At 32.0% G+C, this 20898-nt stretch overlaps 1 long non-coding RNA gene across 3 annotated transcripts in view; it reads left to right on the forward strand.

Moving 5' to 3' along the window:
• Positions 1-20898, forward strand: part of LOC127705342 (uncharacterized) — a 67222-nt gene that overhangs the window by 21219 nt on the left and 25105 nt on the right. For 2 of the 3 annotated variants that reach the window (XR_007983839.1, XR_007983838.1), the window contains exons 2-4: positions 3068-3142; positions 3698-3820; positions 6258-6346. This is a non-coding gene — a long non-coding RNA (uncharacterized LOC127705342). Of the gene's footprint in view, positions 1-3067; positions 3143-3697; positions 3821-6257; positions 6347-20898 lie in introns of those variants that run through there. The other variant, XR_007983840.1, reaches the window with a different exon arrangement.

A 20898-nucleotide genomic window follows, 5' to 3' on the forward strand; every position in this document is an offset into this window, starting at 1 on the left:
CACAACCAATAAGGAGTCTGTCATCACGATCGGTAGTTAAACGGGGTCTTCCGGACCTTGGTCTATCATTTACAGTTCCTGTGTCAACATGACGTTGTAAAAATCTGACAATGACGGTGTGTTTAACATTGGTATGGTTACCTATGCAACTAGTGCTCCTTGTCAAGGTTCAGTCCCATATAACTTATCCCTTGCCATATTTCACAGTAACTTGGTGAAGGTTAAATTTCACCTGTGAGCGGGACAGTAGGAAGATGATTTAAAGGCATCGAAACAGTGTATTCGAAAAAGTGCAGATGACCTTTAATAAAAAATTGCTTGGCGTGTTTATCGGAGTTTATTTTTTTTTTTGTCGTAATTAATTCTCTTAGTGTATGTTATAGGTAATGCATAACACCAAACATAAATATTTGTTTCGAAATGGTTAAAAAAAATACTGCCAGTTATATTTAGGTGGTGCTTAACTTTTGGCAGACTGTATATATGTAATGCATTTTCATTACATACAATATTGTTATTCTAATATTAAGATTTAACACAAGTGCCACCACTTCCATTCAAGACAAAAACCATCTTACAATTAGCACAAATGCTAAAATTTCAGTATTTTTGCATGACATAATAATTCAAGTATCTGACGCGTGTCCATTGTGTTGTCATAGACGACTCATATTTATGTAACAAATGCATTCCACTTTCTTATGAATAGCGTTAAAGTTTACATTTTTAACCAAATTTGTAATAATTCTATATTTTGGGGCCAAAAAGGGATCCTGATTGGCCTAGTCTGTTCGATTATTAATTCCAGAGGAGAATTTTTTTTTAAAGTTAACGACGACTAGCCCAATGTTATGAGTAAATCTCAATTGGCTCTGTGGCTCTATTAAAAAATAACTATTGCTAAACACACAACGTATTTTTTTAATATTTTTTTTTAATCTTCCACTGTTGAAATACAAACATAGCAATGAGCGGATGCAGGGTAGTTCTATTAGTTAGGAAAGATCATTTTATATTTTGTGATGGGGATAATGGATGTTTAAGGAAATGAATGTGATAGTGTCTTGATCTGAAGATCAATAATATTGCACAAAACATGCTGAAAACGAATTTTCTGTACATTCAGATGCACATCAGCCACAAACGATTTGAAATAAAAAAACCGGGGTGTATCAATGTTTCTAATCAATAAATTATAACAAAATGTTTGGGATTTTGGGTTCTAGGATGGTTGCTATGGAAACAAAAATGTGTCATTGTAAATGAATATTTTGTCTAAGCTCGAAAAGCCAATCCCATCCAAAAAAATAAACTCGTCGATCTCTTAGCAGTTATATTCCTTTTCTCTTCTTCTTGTAGATTCAAAGAACCTGTCTTAAAAATAACATTTGGTTGTCTTCTAGAAAGTTGTCTCATCGGACGACATCTTTTAAATTTTTATATTTGAATGTGTAATCATGTTTCATGAAATTGAATTTGCTGTATTATTTACTATTCTGGATTAGACATGTGTTCTTAAAGAAAACTGCATGTTTAACATTATTTTTTTCGGATTTTTGTCCAAATGAAAGCTAAATAAATATATTGTTGCTGCGCAGTTTTTCTAAATAAATAAATAGTTACTATGCACTTTTTCAATATAAATAGATGGTTGCTAGGCACTTTATTAACACAAATGAATGGTTGCTAGGCATTTTTACACTTCAAATAAATGATTCTTTAAAACTAATGTGATGACAACCCCCTCCCCCACCTTTTAAGTTAGGTCTATGTAATAGTTTATATAGTCCTGAATGAAATCATGTAAGGTTACTAGGTACTTTTTTTATCAAATAAGGTTGGTTGCTAAGCACTTTTGACATGACCTTGACTCTTTTTTTTTCATATGTTAATAAAATAGTTGCTTAAAACGTCCTGAACATTTTCTCCATGTATAGTATGCCTCTTTCTATTAGATTTCCTTTCAAAATTCAATTAATATACACAAGGTCAAAGTTCAAGGTCATCATTGACCTTTGACCTCTGGACAAACTTATGGTAATTTAATTTCCAATAGTTTGCACATCATAGTCATTCAATAATTATTACTTTTTGTGGATTATTTTAATAACATGGCCTCATTTTAGAGGTAAAAAGGCAAAAATGACACATTTTTGTTTCCATAGCAACCATCCTAGAACCCAATATCCCAAACATTTTGTTATAATTTATTGATAAGAAACATTGATACTTTTAATTCATAACCACAGCTTGAATGGAGGTGGATGCAAAAATGCCTATTTTGTTCATGCAAAATGTGTGAAATTTGTCTACTCAACTACAATGAAAAATGACCTCTGCTTATGCGGTTGTGACAATATTCAGCAAAAATAATTTTTATATATTACATTGCTATTTTGTTTGTTAAGTTTCATGTTTCTGAAAACTATTCACAAATATCAATAAATAAAACCTGGTTTTCATTATGAATGACTGCAAAGTAGTTGTATTTTCGATGCTAAATTCCTCAAAATTTGCGGGAAGTCTCATTCACTTGGTTGCCATGGAAACCATGGCCTAGCAATATTTTGGGGGCATTTTTCTTACTTTCTTACATGATCACATGTTTTGGCGAAGTTTCATGAAAATCGGTGATTATGCGTGCCGACCCCCCTATATAAAATGGTTGGTGGTTACAGAGAATTGCTCTTAAATATTTGGAAACAAATACCTATATAAAAAAAACCAACAACAATAACACTGGTCAACAATTCCTGAGACATTTGCAAACCGAGTTTTAACATTGACTTTAGTAATTTCAAAATTGTAAATCTATAATAAATTTTTTTTAATCATACACTTTTTTGCTGTTGATTGCATTTTATCATCGGAGACTATCAATGAACCACATCTTCACAAATAATTGAAGTATTAAACCGTGCAAAGGCTTCTAGAATTCTATATTTTATGAATGCTTCATCTACCAATATTTTCGAGTACAACTGCTAAATATAATATCTGCGACATATTTTGACATATAGAGTCGAAACAAAAACAGTAAAAATACAGAAATACTTTATATTTTAAGGACTTAATCAACTGATCATGAAGCAAGGACATATGATATTTGTTGCTTGTCTATTAATGATCTTGTGTGGAACATGTGAGTTATAATTATTTAAAAATTGCATAATCATTTTTATAATCATTTTTGCTGAAAAATACTGCATAAGTACATATAGAATAGATATTTACATTGAACATGATGACAAATTCGAAAAGAGATAAAATATTCATCGCATAGTGTTATATCTAATGTATAATAAAAAACAGAAAGGAAAAAGAACCAGATTTAGGGTTCTCAGTTTAACATCTTTATTTGATGATCAATCCTGAATTTATAACACATATATCATAGATATTTACATTGAACATGCATACAAAATTCGAAGAAAAGAGATAAAATATTCATCGCATAGTGTTATATGTTATATGTAATATGTAATAAAACCAGAAATGAAAAAAAGAACCAGATTTAGAGATCTCAGTTAATCATCTTTATTTGATGATAAATCTTGAATTTATAACAACAAGTCATAAACACAAAACATTTCAAAAGACATGGCACTTCAGCTACTAAAATTGTCCTTTATCTGTAAAGAAATCTCCTCATAACTTCAAATTCATCATAATTCACTACTCATTATGTGCGTTACAGGTTCTGGGTGCGCTTGTGAAGAACATGGAGGTAAATGTGGACGTAGTTATTGTCCGATTGGATTCTATAAAGATTACAGATCGCATGCAGATTGTTATTACGCAGAGTTCTGTTGTCTTCCCAGTACGTAAATAAAGCTAGTATTATTTGGTCGTAAACGTGATAATTCTAGTACATACTTCACAATGATTGAGAAGTCGAAACATGGTTAATTAGAAACAACTTAAAATTGAAAAAAAAAATAGGTACCTCAAAAGCAATATCAATTTTTAATACTGATATTTTCTAGAGTGTAAATATTTCCTATCATCTATATCTATTGATGAAACGAATTATCTTGATGTGGAGCATTACATTTGTATTGTATTATGATTGCCAATGAGACAACTCTCCACAAGGGACCAAATGACACAGAAATTAACAACTATAGGTCACCGTACGGTCTTCAACAATGAGCAAATCCCATACCACATAGTCAGCTATAAAAGGCCTCGAAATGAAAATGTAAAACAATGCAAACGAGAAAACTAACGGCATAATTTATGTACAAAAAATGAACGAAAAACAAATATGTAACATATCAACAAACGACAACCACTGACCTACAGGCTCTTGACTTGGGACAGGCACATACATACAGAATATGGCGGGGTTGAACAAGTAAGCGGGATCCCAACCCTCCCCCTGACCTGGGACAGGGTGTAACAGTACAACGAAAGAGCTAACTATAAAAATCAGTTGAAAAAGGCTTAACTCATTTGATGGATACAAATAGAAATACATCTAACAAAAACACAGAGGTGACGTGGAAAGGTATTTGTATATCCCAACAACAAAAGGACACTAAGTACACATCTGAGAGTACTCGCAGTTACTGACAGTTGTTCAAAGCCGATAACAACTAATACAAAACATCATGCATCTAAGACTAAATTAGTAATCAGTACACATCCAACATCAAATGGATTTAGTGTAAAGACGTCATAAACAGTCAGAGAAAAACATGACCTTGTGCAATGCCAAGATACAGGTATCGACAGATTGTAGATCAATGAATGTGTATATGTATATACCAATAATATTAAGTTTGAATTTACTGATAACAAAATCAATATTAATACCAATAAAAACAATATTCAATGATCTAATTACAGTGTTGAATTGGTAACCTTTAGAATAAGTTTATTTAAAGGATCGATAAGTTTACCAGGATCGTTTCTAAATTTCCAGGCACGGCTAACAACACCTCCGTAAAAATGAGGATGTGCTATCCCGTTTGAAATGAGTTTTCTTAATTTGTGGTAATGAAATTCCTGGCTTAATAATTTACCAGTAATACATAGATTACGTTCGATACAATTAAAAACGTCACAACAAACACGGGCATAGCGAACGATATAAACACCGTAAGATGGTGCCAAAGGAACATCACCATCCAAAAAGTGAAAATTAACAATAAAGAACGAAAAATCGTTCCTTTTGTCATAAATTTTAGTGTGGAGTTTCCCGTGTAATACCGATATATCTAAATCTAGAAAAGGACAGTTATTTCCGTTTAAATTTGATTTATTTTAAGTGAGTTCCTTTGGGTTAATTTCGGCAGTATATTTAGAAAATATTTTGATTATTAAACGAAAAAATATCATCAAGTTAATGGTAAGTTTTGTTGAATTTATCAATTAAATGCAATTTAGACGGGTCTTTACTGAATTTGGTCATAAACTGTGATTCATAACAGTACAAAAACAAGTCTGCTATTATATTTTTGACGTGAATAATTCTCTTTCCTGTTAGCTAATTTCTGTTCAGTCAGTGAAATGATTTTATGTTTATGTCATTTTGGTACATTTCTTTCAAATATTATATTCATGTTCATTTCTTTTTATAACACCATGTATCTTTGGACTATTTTTGTTTCCTTGCCATTTGTTTCTTTTTCTTAACCCTTAAACGTTTATTTGCAAAATCAAGTATCGCCTCTTTCACCTCTATTGGATCATTTGACGTTACTTTAAGACACAAGCTTGTAGAAAAGCTAGGTTTGACGTATCGAAACAAGGACAACACAGTAGACAAAACAATGATTCATATAGTCAACCCACAATATATTCAACTGTAAACGTCTTACAAATTGTTAGCAATGTGCATGATACTTATTGGGAGTTAAATTCAACAGCAAGGAAAAAGCTTTGGAAACCATTTAACATGTCTTAAAAATATTTATTAGAAGGTTTGAAGACGTTAAAGATTTTATTTAGGAAGGTTTTACCATAATCATATCTTCATGATCAATTTATCACCTTTTGTATGTTCATTATTACTTCCCCATATATTTTTGTTTGTATTTTGTATAAATTTGATACTCTATTTATTCAATGACATGCCTTTTATAAGATGTTTGCTTGTTTTTCTGTGTAACCAATTAAGTTTCACTTTCCGGTACGAAAACTTATAAAGATTATTATCATGCATCGAATTTATCGCTAACAATATAATAACAGTGATAAAGCACAATATGCTATATTAAAAAAAGTGTGAATATACATTGTTTCTTTTTCAGGTAACTCGACGTGTTAGTTATTGAAGTACAAGAAATTAATGTCCACTTCAAGATATGACATTACAATAGATAATGTATACATTTCGAAATGTTTGTTTTATTATTCAACGCATTAGTGCGTTGTTATCATGTTATTTTCACTTTGAACAATTAAGTCCCTACGACATATGCGTATTAAATAACTATGTTCGATATAATGGCAACAAACAAATATGGAACAAATATTCAAACAATGAACTTAATGAACGTAAACATAGTAAAAATCATCCTTTACTACCATTTCATCCCAATATACCTGAGGTGTTTTTTCCTTATTCAAAAATCAACACCAAATAAGTCAATCTAGTCTGCAGATTTGACTTTTAACTGCAAAAACTAGTGCATGTTAAGGCGAAGTGAACGGAATTAACTACTCCACAGATTTTTAATTTAAATTTCACATATCTTCTGCACTTGTAGTCAGGTCAAGGTCCTCGGCTATCGCCTCGGACCTTCACCTGACTACTCGTGCAGAAAAACTATCCGGCAACGTTTGTTACCGGCCTGTTTCTTTGTTACCTTTGTATAGTATCTAATACTTATACAGGTAAAAACGATGATTAACATATATTTTAAATCTATGATATGAAATTAAACAGACGTAGAAAAATCAAATGCACGAATCTGATATCTATTATATCTATATTTATGTTTATATAGCTTATATGGCAATCGGAGGTCTTCGGGGGTCAACTCGACAGTTAATTAGATGGCGTCTAGACTAAAGTACACACGAAACGAAGCTACATATCATCGAGCCCATGTCCGGTATATTGTTTATTTTAGACTTTTCATAATTTGGATAAATGTTTTACTTTGTTATAAATCAAATATGAGAATTTGAGTCAAATCGGTGAACATGAATTTGACAGCTAGTGCCCTTTAAATCTTATTTCTGTGTGTTTGTTTTTGAAAAAAAGGTAAATATAATTTTCTGCTTCTTTTCATTTTCAGTATTTCCTATGCTATTCGAGGTATTGCGTACAAAACCCATTCTATTTGTCAGGATCACACATGTGCACGTGACACAACTCTGCAAATTTATTTTTAAATTTACTATCTCGATCGCTTTCCCTTTTCTTTAACTACATGACAAAGCATGATATAATGGTTGCTGGAGTTTCAGTAACAAGGGAAATAATTTCTTGTACCATTATTTGTTTAATATCCACATGTACATGATGTACGACTCCCAAAATATAAGAAATCGCATATGCATATTATCTTGTGATTTGCTGTAATAACGTCAAAAGAAGAACCCGCATATGAATTTCAGCTAAATAAAACAGATCGGAGTTTTTTTTATATATATAACTTCCCGTTGCACAGATCATTGCTTGTGTTATGCCTTAGCATTGTGTATATTGTAATGCTATAGCCGTATTGTATAGTGTATAGTTTTATGCTATAAATGTACTGGTGTAATGCTATAAATGTACGGATGTATCCATACAGTATGGTGCTAAAAATGTACCTAGTGTAATTTTATTAGAATGTATCCAGTAATGCAAGGAGACAACTTCCAAGCAAGGACCGAAACTCATAAAGTCGGCAATAAACTCAGGACTTCGGGAAAGTTCGGAGAACCGACAACCTTGCTTCGGAAGTTGGCAAGGAGACTGTTCATTATGTTATACTATATGAGTTTACCTAATGTATATAAATAATACAAATTGTGCCTGTATCTAACGTAAATGAATTGATTTTTTTTAATATAATATAAAAATAAGGATATGTGGTATGATTAGAAATGAGACAACTATCTGCCACAGTTTAAGGTAGATAGGGTTTTTTTTTATCTGAGCGTCCGTTCTGGTCATGTTGCAAAAATACTTTATTGTTTTAAAAACATTTTACCAAGTATCATTCAATATACAACAAAATACATAAAACTTGAAATTTAAAGATTGAACTATCAATAATGTTTTTGATTGTTAAGATAATAAGGCCCGTGACCCCCTATTGTATTGTTTTTTTTTTTTTTTTTGATATTTCAGTATTAATGAAAAGCAATTCTCTCATCGAATTTAAGCCAATTCTATCGTTTAATGTTTCTTCAATAAGGAAAACTTAAGTTTCCCCTATATACACAAAACAAAATACCCCAAATGTCGTTAATTTCAATGTACTATTACGAAAAATCAAGGTCCGTGAGCCATCGATCGGTTCTTATATTGAAATTTGAAATTTCATTGACCGAGAAGTCTTTTACAGAAGTTTACGAATAATCTATCGTCGAACATTTAGACACCCCAGCTATCTTCGTTACTGACTGTAGTGGATGTAAGCAATTATAATAGGCAACCATACGGCCTTCATCATTGACAAAAATCCATAACATATAGTCGGTTATAAAAGGCCCAAAAATTGTAACATTATTTTCTAAACTCTCCCCCTTCTTCCCTACCTTATACTCTTATACTCTATTCTATCATAATCTTCAATATTGAGACTTGAGAAGAAAATTTTTACTTCAAAATTCAATACTTATGAATGACATATTTAAGGACAACAAAAGAAATACAAATTTCGCTATCCCTTCGAAATTGGAATTTGATCAAGAAATAACACCATGACTGTTCTATTTTTATCATGATACATGTGTAGTTTCAGTTTCAACCATGGTTCTAAATTTAGATTTTACTTTCCCTAAAATTTGCGGATGGAATAGAAGACACCTGTTTATTTTTGCAGAACTGAGATTTGGATGATATAGATCTTACTTATTCTGGGATAAATGTTATAGTGCTCAATTCTTAGTTTCTGTGTAATGTTTTGTGGATGGAATCTGATGCATGTTGGTTTTTTAGGGTTTTTTTTTTTTGGCTGTTAGCTTTGTTCTTCGACTTGTACATGTTCATGTTATAAATGTTGCACTAGTGGTCGATTACTCCGTAGTATCTTTTATACGTTTCACATAAATATAAATTATCCTAAAATTATCAATTGCATAAAAAACGAGACATGCCAACGTCTTTCTATAGTTCACCATACAAATTCACATGCAATAATTCGTTATCTACAATTTTACGCTACAATGTGAATTTCATTCAAAACTATGATTTTTCAAATAATATTGTGGGGGTCAATTTTGATTTGATTTTAACGAGTTTGATACGACTAGAAGTAGAAATTGTCAATGGTTTATTTATTTATTTGGTTATAGTTTTGTTGTTTAGGCGTTTTTACTTGTTGTTGAAATAAACACGAGTCGTATTGTGTACTTGCTCCTCCTGCGTGTCAGAAACATAAACAGTGGTAATATAGACAGACTAACTCACAATAGTATACTCATATTTCTAATTGGAGTCATTCTGATATTTTTTTTTTTTTTTTAAGTTTTGAGGAAGCACGGGATACTTGTTTGGATTCATGATAGACCGCACGAAGTCATTTCTCTTTCATGTGCCCATTTCCCGTTCTTGGAGTAGGGGAGATAACTTGCGTAACTAACGACGTACGTTTTTTATCCCAAGTTCCGCTAGAGGCGTGCAATTACGTATACTTCGCCTTAAATAAAATTCAAAATAGCAACATTTAATCAAATATGGTTTCTGTCAATAGTATTAAGAAATGACAGCACCTTCCAGCTTCCATCAATTTTTGGAAATTTCCATGCATTTCACAAAATTCATATACTTCAAATTGTTATTTATTCCATTGTCAAAAATACAGTTGTTGTCAATTTTTTTTTTTTTTTTTTTTTTAGCTTGTGTAATTTTCAAACCCGCTTATACGGTCTAAGATATATAGTGCCTTTCATTTCAGCCTTGTAGACACACATCCACAGAATATACCCTATCAGAAAGAAATTTGGGAGAGTACATGATATCAATTCTTATATCAAATATACATGCATTTGATATTTATTAAATTGTTTAAAATTGACATTAGGGACAAAACATAAATAGTCAATTGATAGGTATGATAACTAGTAGAAACATTATCGAATGTACTTATCTGTTTTTTCTAAGACTTATATACGTTTTTATGCATTTAGAAAAAAAACAAAATAAAGCAAAAAAGTTTACAAAACACTACTAACAAAAAAAAAATGGCAGAGCAACACAAACTCCACTGGTGGTAATTGATGGTGCTCCGGAAAGTTATGCAGATCCTGCTCCAAAGAAGTTGAGCATAATATAGATGAAGTATAGTTGAAAACAACAACGAAAAAGAACATTGATGAAGTATCGCAATAAAGTATTCATTGTATTGTTCTTGCAGTAACACATATAACGGTTTTTTTTCAGAAATTCGCCGGTTATTATTGAAATTTTAAGAAATATTCTTAGAGATATAAACGGATCAAATATTATTTCCATTAACCTGTACCAAAATTACACTTTGGATCAACAAACTAGATAACATGAGTTACAAACGTTAAATACGTATGATTTGTCAGATATTTCATTGATTTACAAATTATTAAGACAGTTTTCACTAATATTGCATTTAACAAAAGGATGCGGAAACGTTTGATACGGTGCTTTTTGTCCGCAATTTCCTTTTTGTCCTCTTTTGCTTTTTGTCCGATAATTTTGCTTTTTGTCCGACACTTTTGCTTTTTGTCCGTTGCTTTTTGTCCGTTTTGCTTTTTGTCCTATAATTTTGCTTTTTGTCCGACACTTTTGCTTTTTGTCCGTTGCTTTTTGTCCGTTTTGCTTTTTGTCCGCTGATTTTGCTTTATGTCCGATATAAAAATGGGTATATTTGTTGCAAGTTTCACCTTGAACTTCGAAACACCATGCCCTTTTTGGAGTTAAATACAGACCATACTCACTTTATAAATGATTTGTACATGTAATATTCGTTTCTTTCACTAGATATAAGATATAAGATGTGGTATGAGTGCCAATGAAACAACTCTCCATCTAGAATGATCAATATGTTCTGAATTTACCGCTCACATACGTTTAAAATGATTCATTGGAAAAGTTTTAGAAGATCGTTATTATGAGCATTTATAATTTTGACATACATTTAGTTTCGCCTGAGAAGAGCGCAACATAATACAAAATATAGGTATGCAAGTTCGACGTCATTATCTTTTGGTATATATTTCTTTTATTTCAGATGTGAAGAAGATCCGAATGCTTCAAATTTTGCATACTAAAACTTTATGTTTCAATGACATTATTTTCAATTGTCCTTGATTTAATTTTCGTTGTTTCGTTTGTGTATAGGCTGATTGTATGGTGCACATGTCCAACCGGTAGGTTTCATTCAACTAACTTTTTGTCAATGTTCTATTTTTATGATTCGGTTTTTTTTTCTGATGCTTTTTAAGCAATGGGTCAATTACAATTAGCGCATACAGGGCTTGTTATTTTTACTAGAATATTGAATGGGGTTCATCTAACATTGACCTTATTTTCATGTGCTTTTGTTCGATGCTTATTTTTCATGAGATTTTGGTGTTTTTTTTTTAATAATCTCATAGTAGACCAAGTATATTTTCTGAAATGATTGTAACGTGAACATACTATTCGCAAATAGTATGTCTGAAATTTAATACATTTTTATGGTTTATTTGTTTGTCTTAATGAGTGTGGTAGCTTAGATAATAAATACAATAGGTGGACAATATTGGTTGTATTGGATAATTGCAATATATAGACGTCTAATTGCATGTAAACTGACACTGCCCTTACTTTCGTCATTCATCGATCAATCATGAGTTCTCGACATAAGCTAGATTTAATTTATGTATGATTTACATATCCGACAAGAAGTGGCAATCTGACCTTGACCTCAGTTTCATAGTTCATTGGTCAATTTTTAGTATTGGTGGTTATAGGTCTGTATCTCGGATAATAATTAAAACATTCATGAAAGATACCATGCAGATGTATAACTGTATTCTCCAAACTCGCGTTTCCCTACAAAGGATTCATCAGTGACGGTCGATTAAAAATAAAATATGGAACTTAGAATAATTGGTAAGATTGCCAATAAAACCATTTTTTACAAGAGACCAAATGTCTTTGATGATAGAGACTACATGACACCGTACGACACTCAACGCGGAGCAGAAATCTTCACCTCATAGACAATCAAAAACGTGAAAATCATCGGCATCATTTATAATGCATAAACCTAAAAACCGTAAAGATAGCGTTAGAATAGATATAAGAAGATGTGGTATGAGTGCTAATGAGACGACTCTCTCATCCAAGTCACAGTTTGTAAAAGTAAACCATTATAGGTCAAAGTACAGTCTTCAACACGGAGCCTTGGCTCACACCGAACAGCAAGCTATAAAGGGCCCCCAAAATGACGTGTGTAAAACCATTCAAAGGGGAAAACGAACGGTCTAATCTATATATTAAACGAGAAACGAGAAACACATATGAACCACATCAACAAACGACTGAACATCAGACGTCTGTTTGACCTTGATCAATATTGTGATAGTCAAGTTTTTCAGATACTTTTACTAATCGGTCAACTTGACTTATTTTGTTGACCCATTTTCTTCAAGACTGTTTTGCCGACAATAATACCAATTTTCCAATCATGATTTCTTTGATAGAGGGTTGCTGCTCACATAGAAGCTGTTAAACCAAGAGTTCCAAGTGGTGAAGTTGAAATCTCCCCCTCGTAGGTTTTACGGACGCGATAAAGAGTTGGTTGACCGTTATGGAATATCTGTTTCACAGATGATGTATAGCGGATAGGTTTCAAATGTCTTAACTACAATCTCGCCCACTTTTCCCTGAATGTGGCCTACCGAATTATTGTTACCGGGTTTGTACTAACATGAGCAACACATTGAGTGCCACGTGTGTAGCAGGAATTTCTTTTAAAAAAGAAGATGTGTTATGATTGCCAATGAGACAACTCTCCACAAGAGACCAAATGAAACAGAAATTAACAGCTATAGGTCACCGTACGGCCTTCAACAATGAACAAAGCCCGTACCGCATAGTCAGCTATAAAAGTCCCCGAAATCACAAATGTAAAAAAATTTAAACGAAAAACTAACGGCCTAATTATCGTACAAAAAAATAACGAAAAACAACAGCAACAAACACCAACCACTGAATTACAGGCTCCTGACTTGGGACAGAAAACATACATACAGAATGTGGCGGGGTTATACATGTTACCCTTCCTGAGCACCTGAGATCAGCCCCAGTTTTGCTCAGTATGTTATGTTTTTTGTACTTAAATTGTTTGTGTGTTTGTCTTTTTCTTTTTTAGCCATGGCGTTGTCATTTCATTTTCGACTTCTGAGTTTCAATGCCCCCGTGGTATCCTTCGCCTCCCTCTTTAGATGGAACATTTCTGCTTGAAACCTTAGAATTTCCATTTTCCTTATCTATCTGTAAGCTTGTAACAGTATGTATGGTTTTATCCTGAGAAAATGCATAGCATCCTTCAATTTCATTCAGATTAAGAAATTTTTGCCAAAGTTGAAGGACTTGAAATAAATAATTGCTTTGAAATGTCAATTTTACATCTATTTTGTATCGAGGCATAATTATTACTTATTTAATTAATTTGAGTTGTTTAATTTATTTTTGAATTCGTTTCAGACTACTGATTTGTTGTCTTAGTTATGGCCCTTGAAACAAAAAAAACTTTGAAAATATGTAGATACAAGTATTGTTACGATTTTCACGCATAAACTAACGAACTCGTGGTTGCAAATTCAGAAAATGCCATTAGCGTTAAATATCAATCATTCCAGGGCTTGAGCGAGTTTTTTTCTGTGGTATGGGATTTATCCACTGTTAAAAGCCGAGCGAAAACTGGTTTATAATGATCACTCTTTTGATTATTGGCTTTACTGGATAGTCATCTAATGTACAAATATACCACACAAGTTTTACACGAAACCATTGGATTTGCATGAAATTTCTGATGTCTTCTGATTTTTTAGTCAATAAGACTGAAGTCAAACTTTCCGCTATACGGTATTTGCATTACTGTATAGATTAAAATACAAAACGTAAGAAATAAAAAATTCTGATAAAAAAGTTTTAATGAAAGAAAAATACATCTTCCTGATGTGTAAAAACACGGTGAATACATTTAGAAAAGTGTCTTTTGTACCACTTTCAGAGGAATCTTTCCTTAAAAGTCAAAACGTATAGTCAAATTGGCCTGAAGAAAAGAATTGTGAAAATTATATGACATTAATATGTGTTCTTAAACATACAAACCCCTCTTATTGTTTTAAATGTTATAAACGTTTGAATGAATTGTACAAGTAATCCATACTTTCACGACTACCCTCTGTCATTAAGGGCATACAATACAATTACAGGGGAGGTAATGGCGTTGCTAACGTAAAACGTAATTTTCGCGAGGTCAAACTGTGACATATCGGGAAATGAATGGGTTTTTTGTGTGATTTAAACTGATTTAACTTAAAAACGAGTACATGGACCCCTCTCTTTTAAAATTGCATTATGTTTGATTACGTATAAAGTTTATTGGTACATGTACCAATTTTAATGAAAAAGTGAACATTGATTTTTTAAAATTTGATAAATATATCGCAAAAATGCCGTTTTTCCTAAGATTCTGAAATTTTGTTAAACATTAACTATTTTCAAAGAATTGATGAACATACTAAGAGATGAGTAAAGAATATTTTCATAATTTTTGTACAAAAATCCGCTTGCGTTTATCTGTTGAAATAAAAAAGTTAGGTGTGTCTATCAAAAGGATAGAAATGTCAAAAAAAACGAAATTTTTACCCCTTTTATCTCTTAAAGTAGCACATGAAGGTATATTTAAATTACATTATTGAATTGCGCAAAAGGGATCTTTTAATGATAGGCCATATCCTGGGAGACATAAAGCAACAAACGCTCAGCAGGACCGATGCATTTGTCTTAAACATCTCCGATATTGATTCCGCGTGGCTTTCTAATTGACACGAGTATCCATTGGTGTTCATGGTAAAACCTTTGGAGCTATATCAGTTTGCGTGGAAATTAATAAAGAGCACGGCGACCTTTCCTTGGTGATATTTTAATGGCCGTCCGGCGTAAAAAATATCTGTTAACCAACAAACATCTTATGTGTACCAAAAGCCGTCAGCGATGGTCACACAGACAATTTGCTACCTTCGTGGACCAAAGTCTGGCTTTTCGCGGGATCCTATTAAACATTTAGTGTTGTCATTACAACGTGCTGTAGAGATTTCGTTGCACAACATGACAGAAACATTCTTTATTAGGACTCTATATTGATAATTCGACATTGGATGTTTCATATACCCATTGTAGCCGAAAAATGATAATGAAACATTTTTGTTTGATCATGTTGATATCGATCAATTGTTTGAATTGTAAATTTTCATATTCAATTTTTTTTAAAGATTTTAATTTTTGAAAAAGCAAGTGTTGGACTTTTAGTGGCACTCAGTTCATGTAAGCTGTCATTTTTTTAAATGTGCTTATCCGAGTCCTGGACTGCGTTCCAGCGGCTTTCATTCGTTTACTTTTGTGTACATTTTATACAGAGCAGTATGTTTTTCAATTGTTTTTACCAATATTCTAGCTGCATGTAACATCTTGAACACTCAGAACAGCAAAACAGAATTTAGATTTCAGAAATGAATAGCCTTTAGCCATCAACGAATAGCCGATGACTTTTCAAGAGTTGTTTTCGTTAAAGGATGATTCCTTTATTTTTGTGCAATTTTTGCTCTTAACGACAAACAAAAAAGATAAAAAGAACATTACGTAAAGCATTAAGTATCACCTATAGTATTTTACAACCTTCATTGGTGGTAGTTCATATATATTTCTGCTGTTTTTTTGTATATAAATTATTGTCCTGAATAAACATCTTTATGCGTTTGTGCGTTTTTGCGTTTCAGTTTTTATTGTGAAATGTCTTCTATCAGCAAAGACGAACTTTAAATTCGGCCGTTTTAAATGTTTTCGCCAGAAATCCATGTATAATTATTTAATAGCTACAAATTTAATCATTATCTAGTGCCCTTAGATGAGATTTTCCGAGACGCTGGGTTTAAAATGCGGTATCCCATTCAATTTATACAATATTCGGAATCTTTAAAAGATGCAGATGGGAATTTTCGGTCCTTATGAATGTGTTTGCAAGGAATTAAATTGTAACTCCTTGTAGGGTCATCAAAAAGCAACTATTTAGGACCCCTTGGATTAAAGATCTTCCAAGAAAGTTCAGTTAAACATATGTTTTTATTAAACATAATATTAATGGACCTGGCACACTGAAGTCTTGTCCAAAATATGATTATAATACGACACAAACTGAGCAGGATTTGCTTACCCTTCCCGAAAACCATAAATCATCACGGTTTTTTACAGGGTTCTTCTTGCTCAGATTTTATTTTTCAATGTTGTGTTTTGTGGACTGTTGTGTGTCTTGTTGTTTTTCATTTTAGCTGTGGCTTTGTTGGTTTGTTTCGACCTTTTTTTAGTGTGATTGCCCCTTTTGTATCTTTCGCCTCGCTCTTATATATGATATCACAATAATTATATATATGTAAGCGTTCATATGCATTTATATTGATACAATGTTGAATTTAAATAGACATAATAATTAGATGAGTGAAAAAAAGAAATTGAAGAAATAGAAAAAAGGGGACATAAACAGGAGAAAAAGAAGGCAAGATATTAGGATATTTGTACGTGTGAGGAGTTGGCATTCTTAGTGTTTTACACAACAAGGAATATTTTAGATCGTGTTATATAGACAAACGCTTATTCATTCTAATCGTTAGTTAGTCTGTCATCCTCAAACGTGTTAGCAATGGTGTACCTTCTCAAATTTGTAGAATACATGGGATATTCAAAGATTTAGACGAACATGTTCGAAACTTTAGAATAGTTTAGAAATTGATCAAATCAAATAATCCGGCCATGTTACGGTGATGGTTTCGCTATTGAAATTCTGTATATGTTTAACCACGCTAAATATTATATATGACAATCATACAAATAAGTCAGGAACGGGGGTTCAACCTGTAATTTATAAGTTGTTGTTTGTTTCTGTATATCATATTTGTTTGTCGTATACAGTTTTGTAAATCAATCAAGCCGTTGGTTTTTCTCGTTTGAATTGTTTTACCATTATGGTAAATGGTGTCGGCGTTTGCTGCATGTGGAAGTGCATACATTTACGACATTTTATAGCTTATACGCACAGTTTCTTCTTTCCGCTAGTGATATATAGTCACCATTTGCACTGATATACGAACGGCCGTCTGTTCGTCGCTCCAAAATATTTTGCAACATTTTAGTTTTAAAAATTTGTTTTTGTCTGGTAATAATTTCATCATATTTCCAACAACTTTGGTTTTTTTTTTAAACATTACAAATATTACAAATATAACAAACAATGCTTTAACTTTTGGAACACTATCGCAAAGTTTAAGGAAGACATGTGTAGCTATTTATTGAGATAAACTGTATTAATTTTTAAATTTCGGAATTGTCTAGCAACTATTTCCAAATGGCGTACCGTTAAGCGTTCGAGGCTATTCAAGTAATAAGGAAAATTTGGTTAACAGCATTGTCAGCCAAGTAGTTAATTGTTGTTTGACAAACTCGAAAAGAGAGTGGAAAGTAATTAAAAGGCTACTTAGCATTTACTTAATTTTTATAACGAAATAGTTGTGCACAATATTTTAGAAAAAGATAGTGCATTTCTAAATATAAAACACTTTTTTAATAGAAACATTTGAAATAAATACATCAACAGTGTTTATTTTAAGATTGGTCAAGTCTGTAGGGCGGCAAAAGCAGAAGTTATTGTTATTTTTTTTCTCCTCACTGAAATGCGATACTTTTAATACTAATCCGTAAATGTGATTAAGTTTTCGGTATATTTCTTATCAATAGAGTATTCATGTACCAACCAAAGAAACATGACTGTATCCCGGGTTATTACTCTTGAAAAGAGAAATAAAATAAAATCTGGAACTAGTCTCGGTTACCCAGACGGTTGAATTTTACAAATCAATATGTGATACAAGTGGAAAATATCAATGAATTAAAAAAAACTATAATCAAACATAACTCTGTTAAAAAATTGTGCATTTACAATAAGTAGTTTTTAAGTAAACAAGTTAGTTATAACGACTTAATTAAAAAATAAAACTTCAATCAAATAAAAACCAAAAACTGCTAATTTTCCTAAAAAATACCAATGCAGGGGCAGCAACCCAAAACGCGTTGTCTGATGTGTCTGAAAAATTTCGGACAGATAGATCTTGAACTGATGAACATTTTTACCCCTGTCAGATTAGCTCTAAATGCTTTAGTTTCAGAGATATAAGCCAAAATCTACATTTTTCCTCAATGTTCAATTTTTAGACACGGCGGCCATCTTGATTAATGGGGGGGGGGGGGGGGGGGGATCATCGGATACTTTTTTGAAACAAGATACCATAAGGATTGATATGCCTTTGATTATGTTATAAGTTCATTGATAAATTTGTTTCATGTATTTGAAAACTGCTTTACGACTGCCATAATACCATAAATACATGAATGTACATACACCCATAAATGTTGTTTAGTATCCATTACATGTAAATTAATATAAATTTTACGTCACAGAAAAAGCACTTCGAAGTGTAATTTTGTGTTTTACATTTTGTTTACAACGCACGATTTATTTCTTAAAATACTAATTTACAAAACGTACGCGTTCATAGCAGAAAGGCATTTATATCAATGCATTTTCTATCTTGTGATATAATTTAATTTTTTCAAATAATTTTGTAAACATTAATGAATGTGACTATGGAAAAATACGTTTATCTTCATTTATATCTTACACAACGGAATATTGGAACAAAAGACCTCTATATAAATGATGTTACTGGCCTGTGATATGATTTCAATCGTTTAAATATTTTTGAAGACATCAATATTAAGCAGGATCAAGATTACGAAAAGATTAGTTCTTTTACCTGATATCTTACACCATTATATTTTTGGCAAAATTTTAACGTGATTTTACTTTTAAACGGACTTTAGTGCAATGGTATAACACGATGAAGTGCGATTTTGTAACGGGAATATAGTTCGGGCAAAGGTTTTCGTGTGTAGCTGTGTTTCTATTAGTTTTTTTCTTTCATTGTTTTGTTTATAAATCAAGCCGTTACATTTCTCTTTTGAATTGTTTTAAACTGGTCATTCTGTTGTCCTATATAGCTTTATATGCGGCTTGGGCTAAGACTCTACGTTGAAGGCCATACGGTTATTAGTTGCAAATATCAGCGACAGTCTTGGTTGGAAGTTTTCTCATTGACAATAATACCACATCTTCTTATTTTATTTAAAACGATAATAAAGTCAACAACACCAATCAATTACCATCAATTACCGCCTGTTGGTGAAACATGCAATAAAATCTTACCATGCGGTAATGGATCGGTATTGTTGTCTTTATTATCGTTTTATACACTTATCTAGTAAAAGACAACTGTGAATACCTTTCGGCATCCACACACTATTACCCAAACGTACGATTACTACTTCTTCAGGTGTTGGTACACCATATATAAATTCTATTTTATTTAAAGTACGATAGTTGTCAAACAAGTGTAATTGTTAAATTGCAATTATTAGTATATACTTTATGAACCTGGCTCAAACCAGGAACCTGTAATTCAGTGGAAATCGTTTGTTGCTGTTTTCCTATTTGTTTTTCGTTTATTGTTTTGCATATAAATCAAGCCGTTATTTTTCTCGTCATTATTGTTTTACATTGGTCTTTTTGTGCTTTGGTCTATATAGAATACTATGAGGTGTTGTCAAATGCTCTGCGTTAAAAGCCATGCGGTGATCTATAGTTGCTTACATTAATGTCATTTGGTCTTGGATGGAGAATTGTCTCGTAAACAACCATATTGCGGTACAAATGGTCACTAGTTAACTGTCGAGTTGACGTATATCCATCTCTTTAACAGAAATAATATTATAAAAAAATGTTTCATAGAATAATTCAATTACAATGTAAAAATGTAGACTTTATTTCATGCGGGTATATGACATGGGACTGCAAACATAGAAAGAGTTTCATAATTACATTTGAAAAGATTAAATACTTTGACAATTTGTATATTTTGCTGTTTTCACTCTCTTTTACGGTATACACATTCTCCTTACGATCGTCTTATTCTATTTCTATAAGAAGATCTTTTGTCCAAATCCCTGACAGAAACACGTTTGTTCCCGTAAACAAAGCTGAACTTGGTTTAAATTCTATCACACAATGAACTAGTATTGTCATCATACATTAAGTTGGCTAAATACTTGCTAATACTTGATTCAGCCCATTTGTTCATTTAGGTCCTCCAGCTGTGTTGATCAAATTTCTTTTTACAAATGGAGTTGATATCTTCCTGCACCAACCAAAAATAGTCTTGATCTGGATCATCTGTTTGTCTCTTCTTCTTTTCTTGTCTAATGAATATTATTATAGCTTCATCTGGACACACATTCTCGTTACTAGCTAGAAATCATTGATGTCTAGGTTAATTGAAATAGTCTAATTTAAAAGAAAAAAAAAACAAAATCAATATAAAGTTTGACCATTATGCACTGAGTAAATTGAATTGAGATAAAAAGAAACTAAAATAAGT

Source organism: Mytilus californianus, unplaced genomic scaffold, assembly GCF_021869535.1.
Source record: "Mytilus californianus isolate M0D057914Y unplaced genomic scaffold, xbMytCali1.0.p SCAF_6, whole genome shotgun sequence".
Taxonomy (NCBI): domain Eukaryota; kingdom Metazoa; phylum Mollusca; class Bivalvia; order Mytilida; family Mytilidae; genus Mytilus; species Mytilus californianus.